This window comes from Triticum urartu, chromosome 3 (assembly GCF_003073215.2).
Source record: "Triticum urartu cultivar G1812 chromosome 3, Tu2.1, whole genome shotgun sequence".
Lineage (NCBI taxonomy): Eukaryota > Viridiplantae > Streptophyta > Magnoliopsida > Poales > Poaceae > Triticum > Triticum urartu.
Genome location: NC_053024.1, coordinates 596260853 through 596283965, shown reverse-complemented (window position 1 = coordinate 596283965; position 23113 = coordinate 596260853).

Sequence of the window (23113 nt, the reverse complement as noted above, 5' to 3'; positions counted from 1 at the left end):
ATCTATGCTTAAGTCTGTCCGAATCATGTTAGCAATTGCCGCATTTTATGAAATCTGGCAAATGGATAAACAAAACTGCATTCCTTAATGGATTTATTAAAGAAGAGTTATATGTGATGCAACAAGATGGTTTTGTCAATCCTAAAGGTGCTAACAAAATATGCAAGCTCCAACGATCCATTTATGGACTGGTGCAAGCATCTCGGAGTTGGAATATACGCTTTGATAAGTTGATCAAAGCATATAGTTTTATACAGACTTGCGATGAAGCCTGTATTTACAAGAAAGTGAGTGGGAGCACTACAACATTTCTGATAAGTATATGTGAATGACATATTGTTGATCGGAAATAATGTAGAATTATTCTGCAAATCATAAAGGAGTGTTTGAAAGGAATTTTTCAAAGAAAGACCTCGGTGAAGCTGCTTACATATTGAGTATCAAGATCTATAGAGATAGATCAAGACGCTTGATAAGTTTTTTCAATGATTACATACCTTGACAAGATTTTGAAGTAGTTCAAAATGGAACAGTCAAAGAAAAAGTTTCTTGCCTGTGTTACAAGGTGTGAAGTTGAGTAAGACTCAAAGCCCAACCACGGCAGAAGATAGAAAGAGAATGAAAGTCATTCCCTATGCCTCAGTCATAGGTTCTATAAAGTATGCCATGCTGTGTACCAGATCTATTGTATACCATACACTGTGTTAAGAGAGGGAGTACAATAGTGATCTAGGAGTAGATCAATGGACAGCGGTCAAAATTATCCTTACTGGGATAAGGATATGTTTCTCGATTACGGAGGTGACAAAAGGTTCGTCGTAAAGGGTTACGTCGATGCAAGTTTTGACACTGATCCAGATGACTCTAAGTTTCAATCTGGATACATATCGAAAGTAGGAGCAATTAGCTAGAGTAGCTCCATGCAGAGCATTGTTGACATAGAAATTTGCAAAATACATGCGGATCTGAATGTGGCAGACCCGTTGACTAAACTTCTCTCACAAGCAAAACATGATCACTTTTTGGGTCTTAATCACATAGCGATGTGAACTAGATTATTGAATCTAGTAAACCCTTTGGGTGTTAGTCACATGGAGATGTGAACCAATCACATAAAGATGTGAACTATTGATGTTAAATCACATGGCAATGTGATCTAGATTATTGACTCTAGTGCAAGTGGGAGACTGAAGGAAATATGCCCTAGAGGCAATAATAAAGTTATTATTTATTTCCTTATATCATGATAAATGTTTATTATTCATGCTAGAATTGTATTAACCGGAAACATAATATATGTGTGAATACATAGACAAACAGAGTGTCACTAGTATCCCTCTACTTGACTAGCTCGTTAATCAAAGATGGTTATGTTTCCTAACCATGGACAAAGAGTTGTTATTTAATTAACGGGATCACATCATTAGTTGAATGATCTGATTGACATGACCCATTCCATTAGCTTAGCACCCGATCGTTTAGTATGTTGTTATTGCTTTCTTCATGACTTATACATGTTCCTATGACTATGAGATTATGCAACTCCCGTTTGCCGGAGGAACACTTTGTGTGCTACCAAACGTCACAACATAACTGGGTGATTATAAAGGAGCTCTACAGGTGTCTCCAAAGGTACATGTTGGGTTGACGTATTTCGAGATTAGGATTTGTCACTCCGAATGTCGGAAAGGTATCTCTGGGCCCTCTCGGTAATGCACATCACTTAAGCCTTGCAAGCATTGCAACTAATGACTTAGTTGCGGGATGATGTATTACGGAACGAGTAAAGAGACTTGCCGGTAACGAGATTGAACTAGGTATTGGATACCGACGATCGAATCTCAGGCAAGTAACATACCGATGACAAAGGGAACAACGTATGTTGTTATGCAGTCTGACCGATAAAGATCTTCGTAGAATATGTAGGAGCCAATATGGGCATCCAGGTCTCGCTATTGGTTATTGACCGGAGACATGTCTCAGTCATGTCTACATTGTTCTCGAACCGTAGGGTCCGCACGCTTAAGGTTTCGATGACAGTTATATTATGAGTTTATGAGTTTTGATGTACCGAAGGAGTTCGGAGTCCCGGATGAGATCGGGGACATGACGAGGAGTCTCGAAATGGTCGAGACGTAAAGATTGATATATTGGACGACTATATTCGGACATCGGAAAGGTTCCGAGTGATTCGGGTATTTTTCGGAGTACCGGGGAGTTACGGGAATACGGGGGAGAAGTATTGGGCCTTATTGGGCCATACGGGAAAGAGAGAGGGGCTGCCTAGGGCAGGCCGCGCGCCCCCCCAAGGCCTAGTCCGAATTGGACTAGGGGGAGGGGCTGCGCCCCCTCCTTCCTTCCCTTCTCCCTTCCCCTTCCTTGTCTCCTACTCCTACTACATGGAAGGACTCCTAGTTGGACTAGGAAAGGGGGAATCCTACTCCCGGTGGGAGTAGGACTCCCCTAGGGCGCGCCATAGAGAGGGCCAGCCCTCCCCTCCTCCACTCCTTTATATACGGGGGCAGGGGGCACCCCATACACACACAAGTTGATCTTCATGATCGTTCCTTAGCCGTGTGTGGTGCCCCCTCCACGATATTACACCTCGGTCATATTGTAGCGGTGCTTAGGGAAGCCCTGCGACGGTTGAACATCAAGATCATCACCACGCTGTCGTGCTGACGGAACTCCTCCCCGAAGCTTTGCTGGATCAGAGCCCGGAGAGCGTCATCGAGCTGAACGTGTGCCAAGAACTCGGAGGTACCGGAGTAACGGTGCTTGGATCGGTTGGACCGGGAAGACGTACGACTACTTCCTCTACGTTGCATCAACGCTTCCGCTTCGGTCTACGAGGGTACGTAGAAAACACTCTCCCCTCTCGTTGCTATGCATCACCATGATCTTGCGTGTGCGTAGGAATTTTTTTGAAATTACTACGTTCCCCAACAGCCGGCCCCCTTTAGATCCCATCTAGGGTTGTGGGCGGCGGCCAAGGGGGGGAGGAGTGCCTCCCAAGTCAAGTGGAGGCCCTCCCCCTTAGGGTTTCCCCTCTCCCATGCGCATGGGCCTTGGGGGGCTGGTGCCCTTGGCCCATTAAGGTTAGGGCACCCCCCTACATCCCATGCTGCTGTATTGGACGTGGTGGAACATTTTCCGGACCTCCGGACCCCTCCGGAATCCTCCGGAAGCTTCCCGGTACAATACCGGCAAAAACCGAACTTTTCCCGGAACCCGAACAACAACTTTCCATTTATAAATCTTTACCTCCGGACCATTCCGAAACTCCTCGTGACGTCCGAGATCTCATCCGGGACTCCGAACAACATTCCGTAATCACATACAAGTCTTCCTAATAACCCTAGCGTCATCGAACCTTAAGTGTGTAGACCCTACGGGTTCGGGAACCATGCAGACATGACCGCGACAACTCTCCGGCCAATAACCAACAGCGGGATCTAGATACCCATGTTGGCTCCCACATGTTCCACGATGATCTCATCGGATGAACCACGATGTCGAGGATTCAATCAATCCCGTATTCAATTCCCTTTGTCCATCGGTATTGTACTTGCCCGAGATTCGATCATCGGTATCCCGATACCTTGTTCAATCTCGTTACTGGCAAGTCTCTTTACTCGTTCCGTAACACATCATCCCGTGATCAACTCCTTGGTCACATTGTGCACATTATAATGATGTCCTGCCGAGTGGGCCCAGAGATACCTCTCCATTACACGGAGTGACAAATCCCAGTCTCGATTCATGCCAACCCAACAGACACGTTCGGAGATACCTGTAGTGAACCTTTATAGCCACCCAGTTACGTTGTGACGTTTGGCACACCCAAAGCACTCCTACGGTATCCGGGAGTTGCACAATCTCATGGTCTAAGGAAATGATACTTGACATTAGAAAAGCTTTAGCATACGAACTACACGATATTTGTGCTAGGCTTAGGATTGGGTCTTGTCCATCACATCATTCTCCTAATGATGTGATCCCGTTATCAACGACATCCAATGTCCATGGTCAGGAAAGTGTAACCATCTATTGATCAACGAGCTAGTCAACTAGAGGCTTACTAGGGACATGGTGTTGTCTATGTATCCACACATGTATCTGAGTTTCCTATCAATACAATTCTAGCATGGATAATAAACGATTATCATGAACAATGAAATATAATAATAATAACTTAATTTATTATTGCCTCTAGGGCATATTTCCAACAGGTTAAGCTTGCAGAACAGATTCAGACCCACTTTGCTGCAGTCTTCAAATTTGCTATTTACAAGTATCGTTGCCATTTTAATGATACCCTCTTCAGTCAGACGCAGAGAGCTATGGCGCAAGGGGTCGTCTGTTCCTCCAGTATAAGTACACATCAAGCCGAATCGGCGGCTTAAGGGTATGATCCGCCATGTGACCCAGCAGCGGATTAAATCGACTCTGGTTAAACCATTGCCTAGCAAGGCTTGGACTTTTCTGATTGTAGGAACATGTTTCTTGGGTTCGGCGGGGGTAAGTTTCTTAGGGAGTTGATAACTTGAGTCGAGACGTTCAACACGATAACCCGGCAATGGATTTTCATCAGACGGCGAGATATCTTTGCAATAGAACCATGTTTGATTCCAGTCCTTGGGATGACTCGGCAGAGCTGCTTGAGGGAAGATGGCATCTCTTCTGCGCTGAATTGAAATTCCACCAAGTTCCAAGCTAGGCCCGTTTGTGAACTCATTTTGCCGGTTTGGGTAGAAGTATTCCCTGAAAAGTTCAACGCTAGGCTCTTCTTGAAGGTATACCTCACAGAAAACTTGAAAGTTACAGATGTTTGATATGGAGTTGGGTTCAATGTCTTGCGGATGGAGTTTGAAGAAGTGCAGGACATCCCTAAAGAACTTAGAGCCGGGCGGCGAGAAGCCCCGGTTCATATGATCTGTGAATACAATAACTTCACCGTCCTTTGGCTGAGGTCTCTCTTCGCCCGGGTCAGGAGCACGGTAATGCATGACACTTTTCTCTGGCAAATATCCAACGGTAACAAAGTCCTTTAAAGTGCTCTCAGTGACGATGGAGGGAACCCAGTTACATGTAGTAACTGTCTTTGGTGGCATAGTGAAAGGACAACCTAAAGGAAGGAAATAATTTGCCGGCTCAAGTTAGTTGGTGAGATTACAAGTTAACAATTGCAGTGCATATTCAGGATGGTCGCTTAAAGTGAGGGCTAATGATATATGAAGTAATGATAAGCCGGCAGAATAAGCCGCCATGACTAAGATATTCAAGATCTATCAAGAGTAAAATTTGCTAAGTGTTAGGACAAACAGGTTCCACAGGTTGAGGATATAAATTCGGATCTACCGTTGTTCAGAAAAGGGAATACATTCGAAACCTACAGAGGTGACAGCTGACAGTGGAAAAGCAGAGGTGCCCTAGAGGAGATCTGTCGCGATGAGGATATATTCTAGTATCAAAAACAGGCGCTAAAACTACTAAAACGCAAGATTTATGTGGTTTTTGGATCTAATCCATGGATCTAAACAAGGAGAAAGCAGGGCGGTGACGAACACCGACGAACACCGATGAATCCTAATGACAGATCTATGATGAAAGGAATGAGGGCTTACTGATGCTGATAGGACAGCAGAGTGGCGCCGCGGTTTTCTGGTCCGTTCAGGGTGATGCAGCGGCCGGAGTTGAGGTCGGAGACGAAGGTCGACGGCGGCGGGGCTTGTGCGGGTTGGTGCATCACAAGGAGGAAGAAAGCGAGAAGGGGAAGGAGAAGAATGAGAGGTGACTATGTGGTCTTATTTATAGGCTTGGAAGTACAAACGGCGGGCGCAGGAATCGAGGAACAGTAAAATGGATATGTGACGACACGGGGCCTCAATTTTCGGAGGGTCGGTAAAAAAAGATTTATTAAGATTTGGATTCTGTGTAGCATTAATCACAGGTGACGTCATGGCGGGTTATCACAATTCTTGGAGATGACATCATGGCGGGTTACAATATTTCACAGTAAGAGGAGGAAGGATTTTTCTAAGTATTGAAGATTGACATGAACAAGTTCAAATCAACCTGGGGCCTAATGTTGGGGATATGGCTATCAGGTATGACCCGCCCAGGAGGGGCCGGGTCATCCCTATGGCGGTTCATCTCAATGAAGCCCAAGAGCATATTAACAATGGCGGTTCATAGATAGGCTTAGTAGAGGGCCCAAACCCGAAAGGCAGCTTAAGGCCCATGGATGTAAACTGCCGTGTATATGTAAACTTGTATTATAAGGCATGTAAGATAAGTCACCGAGCCGGGCACGTTTGTATGAGCCGGTCGGGACTCTGTAGGCCGCAGGGCGTCAACCCATGTATATAAGGGGACGACCCGGCGGTGGCTTAGGGCAAGAAACAACAGATCGAGAGCCAGGTTAGGCGTATCCGCTCCCTGGTTATCAGAACCCTAGCAATACCACCTCCAACTGGATTAGGCCTTTACCTTCACCGCAAGGGGCCGAACCAGTATAAAACTCCTCGTGCCCTTTGTCCTGATTAACCCCTTTAAGCTAACCTCGTTGCGATGGCTCCACGACTAAGTCCTCATACTAGGACATCTGCCGTGACAATTTCACGACAATCTTGTTTTCAAATTTTTTGTGGACTTTTTTTCTGGTTCATGAACCTTTTCATTTTTGTGGACTTTTCGCAAAGTTATGAGCTTTTTCAAATTTAGGAAAATTTTCCAAATTCATGATGTTTTCAAAAAATTTGACTTTTTCCAAATTCGTGTTTTCCCCAAATTTTGTAAAAAAAAAATCAGATTCATGAACTTTTAATTTTTTGCGAATGTTTTGAAATTTACTATTTTTTGAAAGTCATGATTTTTTCTTCAAATTTATGATTTTGTTTTCAAATAAATGAACTTTTGCAAACGTGTGAACTTTCTTCAAGTCCACAGACATTTTCTCAAATCCATGAAGTTTTTTAAATTCATGAACATTTTCTATTCGCACAAACATATTTTTAATTTAGAAAACTGGCAGCTTGTTTTGTTTGAAGTAGAGCAGCACCAGAAAAAGAAAAAGGGAGTGTGAAAAACAAGCAAATCAAGGCGAGTGAACGTAACACATGGGCCTCAACTACACTTGTTCGGCCAGCCCAACAGCCGGTGTGTTACATCACCGGAACATGTCAACTACGAGTGTGTGCGCTTTTTGTTCTGTGCAAGATGACTGGAAGCACGCACTTGTAGACTGCGTGATGGCTAGGAGCATCTAGTCACTTTGTTCAGAGGAGATAGTGGAGGCAATGCTTGGTAATCTCTCCCTTGACGCGAAGAATTGGATATTCACAATGCACGAATCGCTGCCGCAGTTGGAATTCACTCGGATGGTGGTGACTCTTTGGGCAGTCTGGAGAGTTAGAAGGAGGACTATTCATGAAGAGCTTTTTGATAGTCCGTTTACTACTAACGCTTTCATAAACTCGTACTTGAGAGACCTGGAGATGTTAGATAAAGGAGTGAGAAAATCCCCAAGGCGAGCCAGCTTTAGACAGTATACGTGGTTACCACCGCCTAAGGGTGATGAATGTGGATGCGGCAGTGTAAATGCAAGGGGAGTGTGGAGCATTGCAGCGGTGTGCCGAGACCACAAGGGGAGATTCTTGGGTGCTTCGGTTCTAAAACTTCAGTACATCACAGATTCGAGCACACTTGAGGCAATAGCCGTGCGGGAAGGCCAAGCTTTGGCCGAGGATCTATATGAAAATTCAATTCAGATTGCAACGGAGTGCAAGAGGGTGGTAGAACATGTCCAGAAGAACTCGGCGGCTGGATATGGAGCTATAGTGCACGAGATTATACTTCGTGCAAACTCTTTTATTTCATGTAAAGTAGTCCATGAGTTTAGGAGATCGAATTTCAAGGCTCACAATCTCGCTAGATATGCTTTGTCTTTAGGGTTTGGCCGTCATGTTTGGTTCGGCCAACCGGGGGAACTTGATTTTCCTCCTATAAACATTGTGGACGATGAATAAAGCATGTGAGGTTGTCTAAAAAAACTAATTAACGAGCGCTCCTTCGGGAGACTCACAGCGATCAGTGCCACTTCGCGCGCTCTCAGTCATTCGCCACATGTCGCGCTTTGGGCGCTCCCTCTGGATTTTCTTTTGCACACGTTTTCGGCTTTTTACGGGTTTTTTCGACATTTTGATTTTTCACCGGTCTTCCTTAGCTTTTTGATCAAAAAAATCGAAAAAAAATTGCGCAAGAAACATGTTTTGTTTTGTTTTTCCTTTCGCAAGAGTCACGGTTTTACTTCCGTGAGGGGCACGGTTTTGCTTCGCAAGAGTCATGGCCGTACCTCTCAAAAACGAAAAAAAACGCGTTCTCTGTTTATTTCCTTTCCCGACAGTCGCGGTTTTGCTTCCGCGACAGGCAAGGGTGTGCTTTCGCGAGAGTCACGGCCGTGCCTCTCGGAAACGAAAAAATGCGTTTTTTTGTGTTTTTTTTCTTTCGCGAGAGTCACGATTTTGCTTTCATGAGAGGCACGTTTGTGCTTTACCGAGAGTCACGGTCGTGCCTCTCGAAAACGGAAAAAAAACACGTTTTTGTTTTTTTCCTTTCATGAGAGTCACGGTTTTGCTTCCGCGAGAGACGCGGTTGTGCTTTTGCGAGAATCACGGCCGTGCCTCTCATAAACGAAAAAATGCATTTTCTGTTTTTTTCCTTTCGCGAGAGTCACGGTTTTACTTCCGCGAGAGACACGGTTGTGCTTTCAAGAGAGGTACGACCGTGCATCCTCGGAAACGAAAAAAACACGTTTTCTCTTTTTTTTCCTTCCGCGAGAGTCATGATTTTGCTTCCGCGAGAGGCACGGTTGTGATTTAGTGAGAGGCACGGGCGTGCCTCTTTCAGAAAGGGAAAAAACCCGTGCTCCCAGTTCAGTTTTTTCGTCCGCTTTTTTTCTTGAAAAAATAGTTCGTCAAAACCTATCGACATGAGATCTAATTTTGAAGATCTTGATGCGAGGAATCCAACGGTGAAAGCGGTTCGAGATTTGGACGCATGATTTGAGAGATAAATCGTTTTTAATAAAAAGTTCTACGAAAAAAGGGAAACTCACAGGTCGCGACAAGTGGCGCTGCATGTGTGCCATTTGTCGCAACCTGAGAAGTTGGAGTGATCTTTTTTTTGACAGAAAGACTGTAAGGGAACCCCATACAGTATAATTGGTGCAACAAACGCAAATTGCAAGTACCATGCCTTTAACCTGGGTGAGTGGGAAGGCATCACCCTTTTCCCATCACTAGGCTATGCCTTAGCCTGCTGGAGTGATCTTTGCAATGAGCACTTCTCAACTAGTGATTTCAGGCGATTCTTATTTGGCACTTCAGACGTCCATTATTATGTATTTTACAAACGGGTGCTTGAAGCGCACCGCGTTGGGCCGACCAATTTAGTTGTGTAACCACCGCGCCACCCAGCAGGATCCGGTGAGATTCAACTTTCTCATTTTTCATTTTTTTTATTCTTTTTCCTTTTTTGCTTTCCTTTTTTAATTTTACTTTTTCGTTTTATGTTTTTCCTTTCTTTCTTCCTAGTTCATTGAATTATTTGCAAATACATGGTTGTTTTCTATAGATTGATGAACTTTTTTTGAAATTCAATGAACTTTTTTAATATCGATGAACCTTTTTTTTCAAATATGTGCATTTTTCTAAATCGCAGAATTTGTTTTTCAATTTTGATGGAACTTTTACAAAATCCATGAACTTTTTTCAAAATTGATGATTTTTTTTGAAATTCAATGAACTTTTTTCACATCGATGAACCTTTTTTTCCAAATATGTGCACTTTTTTGAAAATTGCAGAATTTTTTTCCAATTTCGGTGAAACTTTTTCAAAATCCATGAACTTTTTTCAAAATTGATGAACTTTTTTTTGTGGATTTTCCCCAAAGTTATGAGATTTTTAAAATTTAGGTCCTTTTTCCAAATTCTTGTTTTTTTTTATTTTGTGATATTTTTTCAATTTTGTGTTTCTCCAAATTTTATAAACTTGTTTCCAAATCCATGAACTTTTCATTTTTTGCGGAATTTTCCAAATTTATGATTTTCCCCAAATTTCTGAAAATTTAGAGTTTATAAACTCTTTAAATTTTAAACTTTTTTAAAATTGATGATTTTGTAAATCTATGAACTTTTCCCAAATGCACGAAGTTTTTTCAAGTCCCCAAGCATTTTCTGAAATGCATGATTTTTTAAAATTCACGAATATTTTTTATTTGTACAAACACATTTTTAATTTAGAAAACCGTCTGTTGTATTTTCTAAAAGTACGGCAGCACCAGAAAAAGGAAAAAAGGGAGAGCGAAAGAAAACAAAATCAAGGCCAGTGAACGCACGCGCGGTCCTCGACTGCCCTTATTAGGCCGGCTCTTGCGAACGAGCAGCGCCTGTCCTGCGGAAAGACGTTATTTGCAGGCCCAAACCCAAGACGTCGCTCACTGGGGTACCTATAGGTCTGTTTCTCAAAAAAAAAACTATATGGGTCGTTCGCTCAGGAAAAAAAATCATATATGGTCCGGTATTCATAGAACGTCCTAGGACACTGTTGATCTCGCCTATATACATGCAATTTACTACTTCCTCCGTTCTATAATATAAGAGCGTTTTTGGCACTACAATAGTGCCAAAAACACTCTTATATTATGGGACGGAGGGAGTAGAAGTCATGGCCATAGAGTCTGATCTCAGTGAAGTTGTTCTGGACAAGAAACAAGATGCCATGCTTGAAGATGGACATGCTGAAGATTGTATATATGGAGGAACAATTGCGTCAAGGTAAAATAACTTCAACAAAAGTGTTGCGTGTATGATATTTTTATTGTCCGACGTTAGTAACTCATTAGGATGGTTAATCTCCCGATGTAATATGCTTTGTCACTATTTATAGACGTCTGGTCTACATAGTATTTTTGTTAACCAATGTTAATAACTCATTAGGATGGTTAATGCCAATATGATATGTTTTTGTCATTATTTATAAACGTCTGATCTACATTGTCGTACCGACGTTAGACAAAAAAAATTCATGTGTATATCTGTGCTCTTCAATCTCATTTTTCTATTTTCTAAATTGGATCTAGGAATAACATGACACTATATAAACACATATATTCTCGTGCTAATGTCCAGTACTTGATGTAACTTGTAGGTAGCTCCTATGTTCTATTTATGATGCAAAATATAATCTGTTTTTTAATGAACAACATATTCATACAATATAAAAAGCTCTCATGCAGACAAGCAAGTGGGGGCACGGTCTCCAATCATGGATGCCAAGGAACAAAGAAGAAGAAAAGACAAAGAGCGACGGTATGCACGGATAACCAATGAAGCAAAACAAGAAAAACTAAAACAGCGTCGTGAAGCATATCAACAATGCAAAAAAAATAAAGATTCAACAAAGTTGCAAAAAATACACACAAGGGAGGAAGAAATATGCAAATATGGAGCCAACACAAAAGGCAAAAAAATGTGCACGAGAAAGACAAAAATATGCAAATATGCCGCCAGAACAAAAGGATGCTAGAATAAAGGAAAAAGTCCAAAACAAACCTTCAATTTGTAGGCGAAAGCTAAATCAAATCCCGAACTCTCAATCCCTGAAATCAGCACACCAAACTCTCTAATCCCGGTCTATTTTAAAACTTGACAGAACATGGCCGGAATTTGCTAAATTGGGCCGGCCCAGTAGCGCAATTGCTCGCGCGCGCGCACTAATATGGTTTTTTCTTAGTTTCTTCCTTTTGCATTTTCATTTCTTTTTTCATTTTTACACATGTCTAAATTTTCTCAGTACCCAATGTACATTTTTAACGCACACATTAAATATTTTTGGATAAACTTTTGATATTTTCAGATATATTATGTACATTTATAAATTACATGTTTTCAAAACTTTTTGAATACATGGTAATATTTTTTCAAATACATGTTTTACATTTTCTTAATGATGATAAACATTTTATAAAACTACACAACACTCTTTTACGTGGTTCAACATTTTTAAATTTGCATACACTTTTTTCAAGGACATGCCACATATATTCTGTTAAGGTTTTGACACATTTTTTACATCACGCAAACATTTTTTTACATTGTAAACACATTCTTTTAAAAATGTCACAAACACATTTTTTGGAACTCGTGATCATTCTTGAAATGTTACTTTTTTAATGTATAAAACAGTTTTTTGAATCACACAAATATTATTATACAATGTATAAACATTTGGATTGGCTCGGGACATTTTTTAAAACTTGTGATATTTTTTAGATGTCACAAAATATTTTCAGGTTTCAGAAAATGTTTATGTATCAAAACGTGTCCGCACTTTAATATTTTGTTCAGGTTGCAGAAAAAATTTATGTTTCAAAAAGCGTTTGCACTTTAAAATTTTGTTCAGGTTTCAAAAAATGTTTATAAAGGTGATCGCTTTTTCAAAGTTGTTGGTTTTTTAAAAGTATTAGAAATTTTCAAAAAGTTCTTGCACTTTATAAAATGTTCAAAGATTTCATAAATAAATACGTTTTCAATAATTGTTTGCCCCTAAAAAATCTTTACAATGTTCGGCGCTTTGGTTTCTGATTAAATATTTCGGGCCTCTGCTATGTCAGTCATAGTCGTCTGGTGTAGTGGCTACCAGGTCCCAAGTTCGACTCCACAACATGTTTTTTTGTTTTGGAATTATTACGTCGCCCGTTAAGAAAAGGAAAGAAAAGAATTTTTTACGTCGCGTGTTAAGGAAAAAAACTCGCTTCATGTCTGGTGGGCTGGCCCAGTCGAGTCCACTGCCAACAATCCGAAACATTTTTTAAATACATTATTTCTGAAATAATTTACGAAATTCCAAAAACAGTATTAAAAATGTGACACAATTTTGAAAATACGAAATATTTTTCATAGCATGTGAAAAACTGTTTGAATTCTGAACTTTTTTCGATAAATGTGATTTTTTTGAAATCACAAACAGTTTTTTAAAATACTAATAGAGTTGATTTTGTGTGAAACATGAAATTCCAAACAGTTTTTGAAAACACACAACGAATTGAATTTGTGCGAAAAATAGAAAAAAGAAACATTTTTAACATTTGAACAATTTTAGAAATGTGCGAATATTTTTTAAACCTCACGAATTCTTGTTGTGTTATATTGGGCTGGCCCAAATTCTAGTCCGTGAGAGTAGCTGGAATCCCGGCCGGGATTGCATTCTTCCCAGCGTGCCAAACAGGTCTAGGGTACAAAATAGACCGGGATTACAAGTTCAGAGTGCCAATTTCCGGGATTCAAAGTTCAGGGTTGGATTTAGCTTTCGTCTACAACTTCAAGGTTTATTTTAGACTTTTTCCTAGAATAAAGCAAATTGCAGCTAACCGTGAGTTGAAGCGCAACACACCATGCAAAGAGTCAATTGCGATGATTAACCATGCATATATCGCAACAGAAGAAGAAGTTGGTACATCTATATGACAAGGACTTCATGGTTAGCACACAAAACAACATGCATATACGCATGGACACCCAACGAAGTATACAACATTTTTATTGATATCAGTAACTCAATAGAAGTGCTTCGTGTACAATATTTTTATTGTGAGTATGATGGTTAATGTCCCAGTATGATATGATTTGCCAATAGGCATCTATGAAAATCCTCTGAATTAGTAATAAATTCTCGAACAATATGCTTCAAAGTCAAGAAAATAGGCATCCGACTGAAGTCCTCCATGCGACTCTTTCTAAATGCATGTCAACAAATTAAGCCTAAATGCATGCATTAAATTATGGTTGCATTTTACATGTTTTGTCAGACGAGATTCCTGGTGTGGGATTTTAATTAAATGAAGTATGGTTGATCCTAAAAAAAGCCTAAATACATTCATTCAATTATGGCTGCGCCTTGGAACCGAAAATACATATGCGATTAATTTCCAGATCCACAAACCGTTGGTGATGAAAAAAAATTAGAAGCTTAACAAATATTGAAGAAAACACGAGGTTCCACACTACATATTCATAAAAATTTGGAAAATAAATGCTTTATTTCCTCTTCCCCACCAAAAAAGCTTTATTACCTCAACGCTGCCACATTCTATGTTTTGTACTATAGCAAAAATCCTCACTTTTTCTATTATATCATTCAAATAATGGAGGCTCTTTGTTCAATGCTCATAATATCATCCCGCAGGAACGGCGGTCGACGACCCAGTTCATTCACCTGGTCAATCTTGGTTGATGGCAACTGATGTTTATTCGGTAGCGAAGCATAACTCGCAAGGGTAGCACTCACGTCTAGCTCGATGATATTGGTTTTATTAGTCCTAAATTTTCACTTGCACAGGCGCAATTTAATGACAGGTGTATCATGTTTGTGTCCCAACTAATTGTTATTGAATTGACCATATTTGAACATATTATGATCATACAAACACTACAGCCAATGTAGGTGAGGACAAGGAAAGGATAAGTGGCAACACGAGTGAGGTACCGTGTTGACATAGAGGACGTGGACATTTGGAAGGAAGGGTTAACCGAGTTAAAAATGTATGATATTTTTCCATCCGTTGCAACGCACGGGCATAAGTGCTAGTCCTTCTTATTCGCAGACCTAAACCCAAGACGTCGTCCACTGGCCTACCTATATCGGCCGTTATAATTTCTCAAAAATAAAACATATATGGGCCGTTATACCCCTAAAAGAACGTACTATATAGGTAGTCATACGTTTTTTTACCGAGGGAACGAACACCGCGACGATCAAGGAAGAATAAAATACCCCTATAAAAAAATCAAGGAAGGATAAACATGGAAGTTGTTTCGATCGTGTCCACTGCCGTTACCTCATTTCGTGGTGGAATAGCTCAAAACAGCACCTCAGGCCTCGGTTAGCGGTTGCCGGAAAGATTTGATGGGGAACCATCTGAGTCGCCGTCCCGGACGGATCTCGGACGACGCACGCGGAGAAGGAGTAGCCACCGTTCTCATCAGCTGCCGCTGCAACCCAAGCTTGGTCTGCCACCGCAAGGCGTCGGGCCATGGAGTCACGGTGCGGCTCTGGGATGAAGAAACCGCGCCGGGAGCGGCCCCCGCCGACCCCTCCGGCGCCGTCGGCCGTCGGAGACCAACCCGCGGCAGTTCAAGGAGGAAATCTGGAGACCCGTTCGGAGACCTTCCGGAGGAACTGCTGCCCATGATCCTGTCAAAGCTGGATACGAAGCAGGCCGCGATGACCAGTGCTCTGTCTAGCGCATGGAGGCACGCCTGGAAACTCTCCCCCAGGCTGACGTTCGACATCTTCGCCATGTCCGTTGATGGATACAAGTACGGCCCGTACGAGTCGTGCATAGGCAGGGGGGAGCGGCAGTACCGCGCATTTCTCGACAGGCGGCGGCATGTCCAGCGATTCATCGACGCCGTCAACGGGATACTGCATCAGCGCCTCGGCGACCCGGTCCAACAGCTCGAGCTCAGGCTTGACGTCGAAGCGCTTGCCCAGGTCGGGCACCATCTGGATGACTGGGTTCGCTTCGCGGTCTCTTCGCAGACCAAGGGCCTAGTTCTTCACGTGCCGCCGGTGGCCCGCTTTCAAGCAGCTTCTTATGAACAACACGTGTTTCCCTTGCAACTGCTCGACGCCGGAGGCGGTATGTCCAGCCTGCAACATGTCCAGCTTTCCTATGTGTCGCTCAAAGTGCCTCAGTCTATACGTTTTCCAAACCTAAGGAAGCTTGGTCTATACTCTGCATGGGTGCTGACAAATGATTTGGACCGTGTACTGTCAAATTGCTCAAGTTTGGAGTGGCTGGATTTGTGCATGGTCTATCTCAAGGATGGACTTAAAGTGGATAGACCGCTGTGCCGCCTGAAATACCTGCGCCTTGCTGACTGCAGGGTAACGAAGATACAACTCAATGCTAGCAAGCTTACAAGTTTTATATTCAAGGAGAGTCAGGTGCCTATGTCTACTCCTGCTCTGCCTATGCCTAACATCAACCTTGGTGAAGCTTCAGAACTTCAGAGTGTTCATATTCATTGCTACATGTTAACACTGGAACACGTTCTCGGCCCATTGCCCCATGCGTTCCCAGCGGGGCAACGAATGTCTCTGTACACTCATATAGTACCAAAGTTTCCCTGGAGACCAGCGAGCATTTCCAGGTTTTCTCATCTCACGCACCTACACTTGTTTTTCACCATCACCGGTCGACATGTCAGTAGCATCCTCTCCATCGCAAGCATCTTAGAGGCTGCTCCGTTCCTTAAGGAATTAGATGCAGAGTTCATTGCATTTGGCTACAGGTCTGCTGGTGAAGGGAATCTTTGTGAACAGCCTCTAAGCAGCTTCGCACACGGTCAGTGCAAATACAAGTGCCTAGAGAGGATGAGAGTTCGTAATTTCACAGGTACAAAGAGTCAAGTAGGAGTTATGGTACATATTGTGGAAAATGCCCCTGCTTTGGAGGTTTTGATAGTAGACCCAATCAGGCGGCATGCTGGACACACTGGTCATGTTAAAGCAGCTGCTCTCTCAGCCGCCCGTCGCATTGCCTTCAAATCTATCGGTGGGAAACTATCAGCCAAGACAAAGTTCACTGTGTTATGAAATTACGCAGGGCTCTGTCAGGAGGAGACTTAGCAGGCCGAAAAAGAGCGGGTGATTCGTCTTGTTGAGCTCAGCACCGTGCCCTTCAATGTGTCTTACTTTGTGATATGTTGCACGAATGGGGCTCCTTGTGTGCTGGAGTTAGCTATTATTCGTAATCGATTGTAATAACTCTATTCGCAAATTAATAAAGCTCTCGTTTTCCTGCAAGAAAAATGAAATTCACTGCGTTCTTGTGCTATAATTGTGCAGCTATCTAGTATGGTTGTGCTAGATTTTTTTATTGAGGAATTGTTGTGCTAGATTTACGTGTCTGGTATTGACTATTTCTAAGTTGGATGAGAAATACCAATTTCTAGATGGACAATCTTTATCATTTTTTCTTTATCCAAAATAAAATGGATCCGCATAATATAAAATTCAGGGGTTTTTGCCATTTCCCCGGCGAATGGAAAATAACATTTTCGAGTCAACACTACAAATTGTTCGATATAAACATCTAGACTCGTGCAAGTAGAAAAGAATATGATATCTCGATCGGTGGCTATCGATATCAATATCAGAAGGATGTGAATATCTTGATCTGTTGACCATTGATATCGAAAAGGATGAGAAGATCATGGCTGTTTGTCTGTCATTATCTTTTTTTTGCGGGAATTGTATGTCATTATCAACTAAGCAAATAGCTATTTCAAAGCCACCAAAATATATTCGACCACCCTTTTAAATTTTAGTGTGTCAGTTTTTTGATAAGCAACAAACAGGCGTTACAAGTGAGAGTTACAGAGGTGAATTAGCACCTCCCCATCGGAAAATGCCTTTGGTGACCGAGCTCACTGGAGACCTTCAGATTCAAAATTCAAATTTCATTGAAATTCATATTTTTACATTTTTTTTAAAAGTACATATATACATGAAGGAATAACACACATGTGTGTAAATTTTCAGGGCAAAATATATTGAAGTGAGGGCTGTGCAAAAAAGACAAATCTGGAGCTATTTAACACATGATACTATTAATCCTCTTAGGCCATGAATTTGTCTTTTTTTATAGAGGTCGCATTTCAACGTATTTCATCATAAAAATTTACACACATGTAGGTTACATCCTTATATACATGCATATTTTTTTCAGAATTTTTTGAAACATAAAAGTTTGAATTTAAATTTTTCAAAAATAAAGGCCTCGCCATTCTCCCTCCCCATCTATTATTAAACTCAACCAACAGAAAAGGCAGTTAACCGAGGGTTACGCGACGGAGGAGAATGCCATGCTCCTGCGACCCCGCGGGCGACTCAGCCGTCGCGTCTCCGCCTCCGGCGCTTCCGGCCCCGGCATGCCCCGCCCTTGACGCCCCGGCCCCGACGTGCCCTTCCCCCTCCGTGCTCGGTGCGGCCTCGCCGTCGGGCTCCCCCTCCCCCGGATCCCCGGGTGTCTCGCTGGGGCTGGCCTTCCGCTGGGCGGGCCTGGCGGAGGACGACGATGTTGCCGTGGGCCGGCCCGTTGTTCGCAGGGAGCCGTCGGCGCGCTCGGTTGTGTCCAGCAGGGAGGTTGGGAGGTCGCCTCATCGTGACTACCTGACCACCTCGCGGCCTCGCCGGCGTGCCGTGGCAGTCCCTCCGCCGACGCCGCGCCAAGGTGCCACCTTTGGGTCGGAGAACGCTCGCCGCCACCGCGCTTCGGCATGGGGCGTCCCGGGGCGGTCCGACCAAGGCTGGGCCCGCCGTTTGTGGCGCGCCGCCGTCCCTGCCGCTGGGGTTCTCGGTCCCCGGCCGTCGCCTTTGCTCCCCGCTCCCGCACCGTCGTGGCCACCGGCGACGCTCCGTCGTTCCCCGTTTTGGCCATTCATTGCTGCTTTTGGGTCTTCCGCGTTCCGCTTGTCCCCCAACGCTCCCTCACGGCGGTCATGGCTCGCTGTGGCGTCTTCTTCGGCGACGGCACCGGCCGCGACGGTGGCAACGGCGGCAGGGGAAACCCTACTTGCCGCTTCCCCGTCCCGCTGGCTGGGCCATGATCCGATGGGCCGCGCGCGGTTGGGCCTGGTCCTCCTGGGCCGGTCTCCTGTGGGCCGTTGGGATCTCTCAGGGGCATGGCCTTTCCGCGAAGGCCTCCTGTTGGGCCGGCCCGATCGGTCGCTCGGTCCATATGGTTACCCGCAGGCCTCCTCCAGCGCGCTTGGGCCCCCCACCCTGACAGAAACCCTCATACTCTCCTCCACCCCCACCGCCAACCCCTCCGGCCCCCTGCCTGCGCCTCTGCCCTGGATCCCCATGCCGCGGAAGTGGGACGACGCTGGGTCGCGGCCCAAGCGTCACACGCTCGACCGGCGTGAGCATGCCCGCCCCTCCCCGGATGCGGCCCGGCGCGTGGTAGATCTTCGCCGGGAGCTCTCTTCCCGTGACAGTAGGCGGTCTCCGCCGCACGATGACCGTCGCTCCCCTTCTCGGGACGCTCGCCACTCTCCGCCCCACCGTCGGTCGCCTGGACGTGAGGATTGCCGGGGTCGCTCATGATCCCGTTCCCGGCTGCTGACTGGCCCGACCACTGGCGCCACTCCCCGTCCCCGAGTCGCCGTCGGGACAGGAGCCGCTCCCCCGGCCGTGGCGGCCGCTCGCGTTCTCCGCCCCGTCTCCCGCAACAGCCCCAACAACCTACTGCCCCTGCGCCAATCCGCCGCTACCAGCCACCCCGTGGCGAGCCAAGCCTCCCACCCGCCGGCAATGGGGTGGGGTGGGGCCGGCAGGGCTCCAAAATGAAGAAGAAGCGAGGGCTGGGCAGGGGCAATGGCTCAACCCAGCCGGCCCGCCCTCCTCGTGCGCCGTCGGGTTCCGCTTCGGCTGAGTTGCTCCCCGATGACCGCTCCTCCAACCTCATCAAGTGCTTCAACTGCGGCCTCCCGGACACTCCCAGATCGCCTGCTCGCGCCCGTAGTGCTGCTACGTATGTTCGGACCCCGGGTATCCGGCCTCCCTCTGCCCCGACCGTTCAGTGGCGGAGGAGCTGATGATGTACGAGCATGGGATTGAGGGCCTCGGATACTTCCATATCGAGGTGCCCGACATCCCCGGCCCTTCACCATCGCTCTTGGCCATTGTCACCGTCAAGGATGGGGTGGCCCCGCCGGAGATGATCGACGCCGAGCTCAACCACATCTACCACTGCTCCTGGGACTGACAGGTCATCATGTTGGTTGATGGCCAGTTCTCGGTCGTCTTCTCGGACGTGGTCAGCCACGACTATGGCACTCGCAGCGGAGACATCACCCTAGCCCTCAACAAGCTAGTGGTGGACATCTCCGTGCCGGTGCGGGACCCCCTGGCGGTCGCGGTCCTGGACACGGCCTGGATCCTCATCGGTGGCCTCCCCGACATCGCCCGGTCGGAGTGGGTAATCCGGAACTTGTCTCGCATCATCGGCAAGGTGGTGGTGGTCGGCAAGCTCTCCCTCCGCAAAGAGGAGGAGGTCCCGGTCAAGGTTAAATCCCTCGACTCATCCCGGCTCTGCGCCACGGTTCGTGTGTTCTTCAACGACCAGGGTTTCGACCTCCGCATCTCCCTCGAGCCGCCTGCTACCTGCTACCTCTTGAGCACTGCGTTGGTTTTCCCTTGAAGAGGAAAGGGTGATGCAGCAAAGTAGCGTAAGTATTTCCCTCAGTTTTTGAGAACCAAGGTATCAATCCAGTAGGAGGCCACGCACGAGTCCCTCGCACCTACACAAACAAATAAAATCCTCGCAACCAACACAATAAAGGGGTTGTCAATCCCTTCACGGTCACTTACGAAAGTGAGATCTGATAGATATGATAAGATAATATTTTTGGTATTTTTATGATAAAGATGCAAAGTAAAGAAAGCAAAATAAACGGAAAAGGAAATAGCTTGTTGACGGAAGATTAATATGATGGAAAATAGACCCGGGGCCATAGGTTTCACTAGTGGCTTCTCTCGAGAGCATAAGTATTACGGTGGGTAAACAAATTACTGTTGAGCAATTGACAGAATTGAGCATAGTTATGAGAATATCTAGGTATGATCATGTATATAGGCATCACGTCCGAGACAAGTAGACCGACTCCTGCCTGCATCTACTACTATTACTCCACACATCGACCGCTATCCAGCATGCATCTAGAGTATTAAGTTCAAAAGAACAGAGTAGCTTAAGCAAGATGACATGATGTAGAGGGATAAACTCATGCAATATGATATAAACCCCATTTTTATCCTCGATGGCACAATACAATACGTGCCTTGCTGCCCTACTGTCTACTGTCACTGGGAAAGGACACCGCAAGATTGAATCCAAAGCTAAGCACTTCTCCCATTGCAAGAAATATCAATCTAGTAGGACAAACCAAACTGATAATTCGAAGAGACTTGCAAAGATAACCAATCATAAATAAAAGAACTCAAAGAAGATTCAAATATTGTTCATAGATAAACTTGATCATAAACCCACAATTCATCGGTCTCAACGAACACACCGCAAAAGAAGATTACATCGAATAGATCTCCACAAGAGAGGGGGAGAACTTTGTATTGAGATCCAAAAAGAGAGAAGAAGCCATCTAGCTAATAACTATGGACCCAAAGGTCTGAAGTAAACTACTCACACTTCATCGGAGAGGCTATGGTGTTGATGTAGGAGCCCTCCGTGATCGATGCCCCCTCCGGCGGAGCTCCGAAAAAGGCCCCAAGATGGGATCTCACGGATACAGAAAGTTACGGCGGTGGAATTAGGGTTTTGGCTCCGTATCTGGTAGTTTGGGGGTACGTAGGTATATATAGGAGGAAGGAGTACGTTGGTGGAGCAACATGGGCCCCACGAGGGTGGAGGGCGCGCCTGGGGGGGTAGGCGTGCCCCCCTACCTCGTGCCCTCCTGGTTGCTTTCTTGACGTAGGGTCCAAGTCCTCTGGATCACGTTCGTTCCAAAAATCACGTTCCCGAAGGTTTCATTCCGTTTGGACTCCGTTTGATATTCTTTTTCTGTGAAACTCTGAAATAGGCAAAAGACAGCAATTCTGGGCTGGGCCTCCGGTTAATAGGTTAGTCCCAAAAATAATATAAAAGTGTATAATAGAGCCCAATAATGTCCCAAACAGGATATAATATAGCATGGATTAATAAAAAATTATAGATACGTTGGAGATGTGTCAAGCATCCCCAAGCTTAATTCCTGCTCGTCCTCGAGTAGGTAAATGATAAAAACAAATTTTTTGATGTGGAATGCTACTTGGCATAATTTCAATGTAATTCTCTTAATTGTGGTATGAATATTCAGATCCTAAAGATTCAAGACAAAAGTTCAATATTGACATAGAAATAATAATACTTCAAGCATACTAACTAAGCAATTATCTCTCTTCAAAATAACATGGCCAAAGAAAGTTATCCCTACAAAATCATATAGTCTGGCTATGCTCCATCTTCACCACACAAAGTATTTAAATCATGCACAACCCCGATGACAAGCCAAGCGATTGTTTCATACTTTTGATGTTCTCAAACTTTTTCAATCTTCACGCAATACATGAGCGTGAGCCATGGACATAGCACTATATATGGAATAGAATGGTGGTTCTGGGGAAGACAAAAAGGGAGAAGATAGTCTCACATCAACTAGGCGTATCAACGGGCTATGGAGATGCCCATTAATAGATATCAATGTGAGTGAGTAGGGATTGCCATGCAACGGATGCACTAGAGCTATAAGTATATGAAAGCTCAACAAAAAGAAATAAGTGGGTGTGCATCCAACTCGCTTGCTCACGAAGACCTAGGCATTTTGAGGAAGCCCATCATTGGAATATACTAGCCAAGTTCAATAATGAAAAATTCCCACTAGTACATGAAAGTGATATCATAGGAGACTCTCTATCATGAAGATCATGGTGCTACTTTGAAGCACAAGTGTGGTAAAAGGATAGTAGCATTGTCCCTTATCTCCTTTTCTTTCATTTTTTTATTTGGGCCTTTTGTCTCTCTTTTTTATGGCCTCTTTTTTATTTAGTCCAGAGTCTCATCCCGACTTGTGGGGGAATCATAGTCTCCATCATCCTTTACTCACTTGGGACAATGCTCTAAAAATGATGATCATCACACTTTTATTTACTTACAACTCAACAATTACAACTCAATACTTAGAACAAAATAGGACTCTATGTGAATGCCTCCGGCAGTGTACCGGGATATGCAATGATGCATGAGTGACATGTATGAAATAATTATGAGCGGTGGCTTTGCCACAAATACGATGTCAACAACATGATCATGCAAGAAATATGACAATGATGGAGCGTGTCATAATAATGGAACGGTGGAAAGTTGCATGGCAATATATCTCGGAATGGCTATGGAAATGCCATGATAGGTAGGTATGGTGGCTGTTTTGAGGAAGGTATATGGTGGGTGTATGATACCGGCGGAATGTGCGCGGTATTAGAGAGGCTA